This window comes from Parasteatoda tepidariorum, chromosome 2 (assembly GCF_043381705.1).
Source record: "Parasteatoda tepidariorum isolate YZ-2023 chromosome 2, CAS_Ptep_4.0, whole genome shotgun sequence".
Classification (NCBI taxonomy): Eukaryota; Metazoa; Arthropoda; class Arachnida; order Araneae; family Theridiidae; genus Parasteatoda; species Parasteatoda tepidariorum.
In genome coordinates, this window is record NC_092205.1 from 85,393,394 (window position 1) to 85,402,895 (window position 9,502).

Below are 9,502 nucleotides of genomic sequence, written 5' to 3' on the forward strand. Positions count from 1 at the left end.
ACCAGGCTATCCCGGTCTAATTTGTAGTTCAAAATGCATTTATTTTGCGAAATATTGGGAAAACTTTACTGTTTCTCAAATATGTATACTTCATTTTAATAAATTATATCTAAACTTTTGCGGAAAAAATGCATCATTTTTTTATTAATATTATAAACCATACGAATTTTTGAGTATAAATTTCCTTTTTCTCATATCGAGTAAATTGCGTTTATAAAGCGAGGGAAGCAAAGAAAATATAAAATTTCACTCAAGTCTTTCATAATGGAATGTTTGCAAACTTTGAAGCACTTTCTATTTTACGCAAGGAAAAAGAAAGCTCAATTTTTTTTTCTAAATCGTTTAATAAAATTGGCATTCTCCATTTTTTTAGAAAAAATATACAGTGAGAGTAGTTTTTTTTCTTTTCATTTTTTTAGAATACAAGCAAAGTAAATGAGCCTAAGTTATTTACTAAGTCTTATACTCGTTTATTACAAAACTTGCAACACATATTTTATGGAGTTCCGAATTTCGTACAAAATATTACACTAAGAAAATTGTTTACATTTACAAGCGCAAATTTATATTCTTTCCAATGCATACTAAATTGCTTCTTCACAATTTTGAACAAAGAATATACATTAAGGAAAATATAATTTATCCTTTATGTTAACAATGTGGGCAAGAGTTCATTATTTGAAGAAAAAAAAAATTTGCATTTAGAAAAGAATTAAATGAATTTAATATTATTTCTACACATAAATTTTTTTAATGCGCCTTAATACAAACACTCAGAATAAATTTTGTTTAGTTTAAAATAATTTGTTTTCTCTAGCAAGTGGTTTTGCGAATCGCGCTTTTTATTTCTAAATTTTAACCACTTTTTAAAATTAAAAATGGTATTTCACACGAATAAACTTATCTAGAACATACATTGTTTTTCGACATATGAAATTCTCAAATATAAATTAACATGTCTTACTTATATTTATTATAATTCTCCAGAAGTTGCATTTTTTAAAATTCATATTTAGTGTAATTTATTTTTGGTTGCGTTATGAGGATATGTGCACAAAAATTAACCGTTTTAATCTAATAGCAAATACATTTCTCATTCAAATTTTCACTAGTCCCTCCATTATCAATATTTTTTATAACATCAAGAAGACATGAAGAAATTAAGCTCAATCCTAATATATATTATGTGGGAAATTAGGCGACATTGGCGATGTTTGGGAAGGCGATAAAGTTTGGAATCTGTCGTAGATTCGATTGGACATTTATTGCTTTAAATTGTTTTGCTTTAGTTTTGCTCTATTTCTTTTCCACTTCCTGGTGTACACTTGCCCGGTATACCTTTTACTAATGCTTTAAGTTAAAAGCCACTGCCCGGTATGGTATGCCAACAGTTTGGCGACAAACGTCACTACATCATTTTGGCGTTGGTATATAAATTAACGTATGCTAGGATTTTACCAAAAATTAAACAAACATATAAAAATTTATCATGTTATATCAACAAATATGCATGATGAAGTCTGCATTCTTGATCAATATAGGTACAGCTACATATATTGCAATATTAATTGAGACAATTCTTAACCGATTGTCCAATAAAGTTTAACTTAATTACTCTAATAGATTTTCCAAGTCTTAAAATTTATTTTTATAGGTATCAATTATTATTTAAATTTTTAAACTTGCGCAATTTACAGTTATTTAAGGAATTTAGTAACCAATTCAAATTTCGAAAACACGAGAATAGCGTAAAAATAAATGTATATATTTTGATTTATTATTCAATTTTATAAGACTTCGAAATTCGAAATTCACGTCTGTTTTCTGTTGTATTCTACCATCTAAGCATATCGAATGCCGAAGTTTCTAAATGAATTTTTCAGAAAAATTTATTTTAATAATAAATTTGCCTTTCAGTATCACTACGCAATCCCTTTTATACCCCTATTCTCAAGTTTAAGTTTAAATTTCCATAAAAGATTTTTCAACCGGTAACACTAGTAGACTTTACATTCAGCCACAAAACATAATTTGTTTCAATAAATACAATATTACTTTCACCCACATGCAATACTTAAACTATAGAACTTGTCAAAATGCATACATATATTTATATAATCTACTTCTGATAGTTATAATAATATTTGCTAATACTTTTGTATTGCAAGTCTGCCATCATCATCAAAACTTTAAGCGACTCGAAGTAAAATATTATTTTCAAATGATATATAGAGCTTCAATACTTTACGAATAAGTTATTCTTTATTTCATTTCGATCAACAATAAAATGAGATTGTATAACTTCAACAAATTTATTCAATGCAACTCATCAAACTGAATATATAAAATACAAAGCAACGCATACATGCATTTATTTTCAACCAAATCTAAATATATATCCAAATCTTAAGACATAATTCGTACAGTCATAAAAAATATTGAAATATATTGCTTAGTAAGTAACATGAAATTGAATTTTTGGGATTCATGAATATTGGATTTTAACATTTTGACTTGTTATTATTGTATTAGTTATGTAACTAGTACATGTATTAGTTATTTTCTTTACATTAGTTATTCGCATAAAATAATTATAATTTTAATGTTTAAAATATGTTTCATAGACAAACGTAAATGTAATTTTTATTTGTAAAATTTGATCTTGCTTTATTTAAAGATGTAAAATTTGCTATCATTTTCATGATTATGTCGTACATTCTACGTACATTTATTTTTATTTTTAAATACAAAGCTTATGTTGTTTCAAATAAAATGTTTTGAATAAATTTTAAAAAAATTTTCGAATAAATTAAAAAAACCTAATTTTGGTATAATTTCACAATGTTATAAAATTTGAAATTTTTGAATTATTCTCTTATTCTGCATTTATTAATTTATATTTTCAACCATTAAACATTTGAAAAGATTTATTATAATTATTATTTATTTATTTATTTCTCAGTGGTGATAAACAATCAACAATAAGCAGTTAATTCAAGAAATCAGTTAATAACATTACATTAATCTGCGCTTTAATTTTTGAATTTTTGAATTCCTAACAAATTCCAAAGGAATAATATGTCTACGTTTTTCATGAATGTACAATTATATTTTTATAAATACATACCAAGTAAAGCTGATGCACATCTGTACTTAATCTTAGGAGCTCACGTTATTTTGCTGATAAAAAATGTGCTTAAATCTTAGATTTGTTTAAGACTTCTAAATAAAATTTGCTATAAATAATAAGTAAAATCACAATATCCGGTGTTTGGAGAAATAGTTTAATGAAGTTTCGTGTAAACGTTAGAATAGGCATGATAGGAATGTGAGCATAAGTATAACATAATCTTTAAGTGGTTGTAATACACACGGATTGCAGAGCATAACACTCAAACCAAAGACATAAAACTATGGTTAAAGAGCCAAACTAAAAAAAAGTTAATCCAGGGAATGGCCCTCACTTACAACAGGATTTCATATCGGAAATAAGTCTCGTAGTGGACTGATCGTTAAGATACGGTTCCCAGCAGATCACTGAAGTCAAGCATCACTGGCTGCTGCCAGTGTGCTGGTGGGTGACCACTTGGCTCAGTCTGCGTGGGGACCGAGGGTGTGCGGTATTGGTAATCGTTAAACTGTTCAACCGTAAAGTGCTCGATTTCACGTGAAAGTCGTCGAGCTAACAAAGTGGGGTGCTCTCCCCTAGCGCATTTTTGCAGCTCTAGTGCGACGTAAATGAACTACAACAAGGTATCGGAAATAAGATAATTTAGAAGCAATAGTTTCCACTTGCTTCATAACGTTCTTTTCTGATCCTAGATTATTTTAGGAAGAGGGTTGCAAGTTAAAATTGTCCTCTTCGTGTACGTCAAACATCCTGGGCTGGAGACTTATTCAGCCAATACTTATTTCCTTTTAAACTTCTAGAATAGACCACCACTTAGTATCCATCTTGTCAATTATTTTCAAGAAAATGATAATGATTGATAGGTCAGTTACATTTCCAGACTTCACCCTTAGAGAGCATGTCCGAAACGATCTGCGGAGGGCAATCAATACTGCCAATCCCTTTTCAAAAATCCGTGTCATGCTAAGAATCACTGTTTGTAAGTACACAATACTGCACGACAGTACATCAAGTAATATACACAATACTGCAAGTAAAACAATAATATAATATTGTGCCTTCCATTGTTACAGGGGTGTTGTCCTTCAGCGGGTTTCAATATCTTTAGGTTGCTTTTCTCATTTTTGTGTTATTTGTTTTGCAATTCGACAAGAGACAATCCATTCTTTGCATTAAGCATACGAGCCAGTATACGTATCTAAACCAAATTTATATATATACTGCTACATATCCATTGTTACACTTTGATTCGAACCCGTTACCTCGAATTGGAATAGTGTTTTAGCGGAAATGAACTGCTGCAAAAATATTTTTTTAAAAAAACATTACTATTCCAAGAATTTATTTATTTATTTATTATTGCACAGTCACATTCAGACTTGTGTGCTAATTACGAAGTATCATTCATTATTAGCTTTTGTTAAGTTGAAGAACATATTGCTAAAATTAGAGATAGACATTATGTCCCGCAGTGGACTGATCGTTAAGACACGGTTCCCAGCAGATCACTGAAGTCAAGCATCACTGGCTGCGGTCAGTGTGCGGGTGGGTGACCACTTGGATCAGTCTGCGTAGAGACAGAGGGTGTGCGGTATTGGTCCTCGTTAAACTGTGCTACCGTAAAGTAATCGACTTCGCGCGCAGGTCGTCGGGCTACCGAAGCGGGGGTGCCATTCCCTCCGCAGAGGATCAAAATTGTGATGACATGTTTTCGGATCATGCTCCGGGATGCTTCCCAGACCATCGCCAATAGCCCATTGTGCAGCTCTAGTGCGACGTAAATTAACTACAACAACAATAGTAACGTAAAGGTAAAGGATTTGAATCACACCGTGTCCAAAAATGTATGCTTGCGCTGTCTTTCTCTGTCTTGGGTTATCCGTATTTTGATTTGAAAAGGACATATAAGCTGAGCTTTGTAATGTGCACTCAAGCTTGCGTATGTATTGTGCGGCTTTGAGGAGAACTCCTCCAGACTAAAAATCTGGAGCTGTCTACTGCTGTAGTAATGAGCCAGAGCACATTTCTAATAAGGGTGCAATCGAGAAACGAAGGCGTCAATTGGTTGACCACGCGGATCCATGCCAAGATCAAGAAAAAACTATATTCACCCCACATCCCTATTAAAAGTGACTTTTCCTCGTAATCATGGTCCCAGCCAAGACGCAAGACTGATGTCTGGAAGAGTTCTCCTGTAAAGCTGCACTATATGCGTAAACATAAATAAACAAATATATATAAATAGATATGGTATGTATAGTGTGGAGAACGCCTCCAGACTTCAGTTAAACATAAGAAAAGTTATCTAAGATTGAAAATTATATCAACAATATTCGTCTTTCAATAATTTACTTTTTATAGAAAATTATTATTTGTTGTTACAAAATATTCCGGGAACGCAAGTTTCCCATACAAAATATTTTTCTTTCAACAAGCAATGATAAAACTTCAAATGAAAAGGAATTTCATGAATTCCATTCTTCTCCAAAAAAAAAAATTTTAAAAATATTTTTGTAAATTATTTTTGCCTTACTTAAGTTTAATATTTCCGAGAAAAATTTATTAATCTGATTTTTTTTCCTATTTTCTCCTTCTGTTAACTGAAATAAATAACTCTTCTTAGAAAAGGGAGAATATTTTGGGCATTGATATTAGCTAAGTTTTCTCTTTTAAATTTTGTAGGCGACTTCTCTATTATATAACATATTATATACTGCTATTCTTAGATGTAATACTATTATTACATTTATCAGTATTACATACCTTTATTACATAATACCTATTTAACTTTAACAAAAAAACTTAGCAAGAAATTGCCTTTTGTTTAACAATTTTTATCAGAAGCAATAATGTCTAAAAAATGACGTAGTTTATGCATTTCATAATAATTCATTAGCAATGAAATAAAAATATCCATAATTAATTACGTTAGTATATAATATAATAATTCTTTTAAATTCAATTTTTATATAAGAATCTCCAGATTTACAGACCTTCTAGAAAAATACTTTTTACCAAATCTGCGATATTAGAATTGGATCATAATTAATAAATCCAATTAATTAATGATAAATATTAAAATATTTATGTTTACTATTGATAAATGTATGATAAATATTAATAAATTAATGTTTAGTATTAATAAATTAATGATAAATATTAATAAATTAACGAAAGCATCACAATAAGCAAGTTATATTTCATTTAGTCATAAAGAAAACGTCAACAAAACGTTTTCTATGAATAATTTAGTTTAAAGCTACCGATGGCGTATTTTTCGCATACAAGTTTTTTTTTCAATATTAAACGTCATGAACTTGAAGAAAATATTTGTTGAATTTGTTTGAGAAAATATAAAGGGCATTCTACTTTAATTTTAATCATTATTTGTAAAACTAAAAAAAATAACTATTCGTTTTTTTTTCTTAAGTACATGATATTTAATATTGTACAAATTCTCTGTTTAATCCTTTCGCATAATCGAAGTAATAGAATTCTACGGTTTTCCTTATAAATTATAAAATGGGAAACAAGATTCAAGATCATAAGTTCTTCTCAAGAGATTCAGCTTTTTGTAAAATATAACGAACAATCTTTTTCTATTTTTATCATATTTTTTTATACCAAAAAAGCTTCTGCATCCGAAGAAACTGAACAGGTAAGATATTATATAATTATAAAACTTCATTTGCTTCTAAATATACGGATGGGAAATAACAACCGACATGCTTAATGTTCTTAAAATTGGGCGCCCATTTTCAACTAGCTGGTCGTTAAAATGGGGACTCTTTTTAAGAGTTGAAATATAATGACTGTTATTTCCAATCTGTATATTTTTGAAGCGAATGAAGTTTTCTAACCAAACAAAACAAGTTTTGTTTAGTGCCTGTAACAGGACAAGAAGGCTTCGTTCTATATTGAATACACAATATTAAATAATGTACAAATTATATTTTGAATAATGCCATTAAACAGAAGTGGCAAAATCATATGGTTTACTTAACACACAACAATAAAAAAGATGATTTAAAAATGGGGAAATTGTAACAATTAAATAAAATTACCTTTCAGAAAAAAATATAACAAGTAACTTTTTTTCGATTTTAATTTATAAGTTAGCCGACCAGATGACCGAGTGGTTAGCGTGTCCTTAGCCATTGGCCGCGGGTTCGAATCCTGCTCAGGGCATGGATATTTATTTCTCTCTCTGTGTTCTATGTCCTTTCTCCTTTGTGTGTGAATGTGACCCGCCCTATAAACGGGTTAGTGGTTGTGTGACATGGGCGACGCTGCTCCACCGCCGTAGCTTCGCCACAGTTGCCCACGGGGTGACGAGAAGAGAGTGGCAGTTCTGGCATTTTCTGTGGCTAATGGGACAAACCCCAAGTGCCCACCATTAAGAAAAAAATTATAAGTAAAAAAAATCAAATCTAGATTTAATTTAGTGGGTGAAATAGTGAAAGAAAGTTTAATTCAAATTCAATACACATGGAGAAAAACAAAAGTGAGAGATTTCTATGGTTTGCTTTTTAAATTACAGTTAAATAACATTATTTAAAACTTATATAATAGTATGAGTATATANGAAATAAAACGTTTTAAATAAACGTTTTTTTGCTCTAAACCTTGTGGCATTTTAACGTTATTTTCACGTAATTTATACTTATCTCTGCTGCATGGGTATAATAGTAAATAATGTGACATGTTCAACTTCTGAAAAATTAACTTTCCAGGATTAATATAAGTAGTAGTTAACTAAAGCAAGTTTTATTTAAAGCTGGTAGGACAAGTAAAATTCAAAAGTTATATAAACGCAAACTTTGGCAAAAATCTTGACTAAAAGATCGCAAAATAATCAATACTTTATTCCAGCATTCAAAACGGAAAACAAGCATTTAAATCTTCAAATCCGTTTACAAATATTTATGAAAAATATATTCTTAGCAGGCTTCTTAGATTACATTACGTATTGTGTTGGTTACTTCAAGTTTTGACAATTAATTAATATCATAAAAAATCTTCACCTGTTTCTGATGCGTGAAGTTAACTACGACGCAATATTTAATCTGAAATTTATTTCTTAAAATTGAACAAATCCTATTAAAATCTGCAGTAAAGTTATTGACGTAAAACCTTGTCAGTCAAGAAAATGACCTTTTAAAGGAAGTTATTATCTTGGAAAGACATTTTAATTAAATCATTGCATCATGTCGTAGTTATCGCGGCTGCAGTTAATTAAATGTATTCTTAGTTCTGATGCTAAATGAAATATTTGTTTTACCGCGAGCAAGAAAGTTGTGATTTTTAAACAGGTGTTACTGAAGATGATAACACACTTTTTGATTCAAAACAAATACATTTTAAGGGAAAAAGTTTAATCTGATGTATTTTAAGTTTAATCTGATGCCAACATTTGAAAGTCTGTGAAAAAATGTCTCTTCCATGTAGTAAACAATTCTCATAGCAATAGTTTAGGTTTTAATTAGCCATTATTTTCGATATCTTTTGTAATTAGAACTTGCCGTTTTGTTTGTTCTCTATAATAAATAAAACTTTGAATTTTAATTAATTTATTCTTGAATTCCTAATGCTAAAATTTATTAAAAAAGTTTAAGAAAAGTCAATATTTTTTATTATTTATCAAAATATTAGACATTAAGCATAATGGATTACACATTTCTAAGTCTTATTAATGATAGAATTAGTGAATAGAATTATTAAATAGAGTGGAATAAAATGAGGAGCTTCATTCGAAATAACGGTAAAATAAACAGCAGCACTCTGTTCATCTGCTTAATTATGAAATTTGGGGTTAGTATTTTTTTTTCCTTTTTACTTTAACTGTTTTCAAATGGTATTGTAAAAATGAAAAAATGAAAATAAATGAAAAGCGTGAATACGAAACTATATGTTTTTGCAACCATTCACAATTAGCATAGTTTTTTAACAATGAAATTTAAACTTTATGGCTAGAATATGAACCATCAGAACTTAGAATACTAAGAACACTTCATGTGTTAAAGCATGGATGGGCAAACTACGGCCCGCGGGCCATCTGTGGCCCACCGGAAGGTTTTATCCGGCCCGCGGAAAGAATTTTAACTCCATTTTCTTGTCTACTTTGTTTAAAGTTTTTTTTTGTTCTTTCTTTTTTTACTAAGTTTTGAGGACCCTTTTACTTTCTCTATTTTTGTTCTACAAAGCATAAATTGATGGAAATAGTTAGCACAGACAGCTTCAATTGGTAAAATGTTGAAAGTAGAAGTTCTTTATAGAATAGACGTAGATTGGTTCCAACGAGGGTCTGTCTTTCTCGAGGAGCAGACATATGGAATCTACTGTAGGTGAATTGCACTTCACGTGTGGCAGATT

General features: G+C 29.8%; 1 long non-coding RNA gene across 1 annotated transcript in view; it reads right to left on the reverse strand.

The window, feature by feature from the left end:
- The window catches only part of LOC107440756 (uncharacterized), a 77,326-nt gene extending 73,909 nt beyond the window's left edge, over window positions 1–3,417 (reverse strand). Inside the window, exon 1 of the long non-coding RNA XR_001583666.3 lies at window positions 3,128–3,417. This is a non-coding gene — a long non-coding RNA (uncharacterized lncRNA). The remainder of the gene's footprint in view (window positions 1–3,127) is intronic.
- Window positions 3,418–9,502: the final 6,085 nt, after the last annotated feature.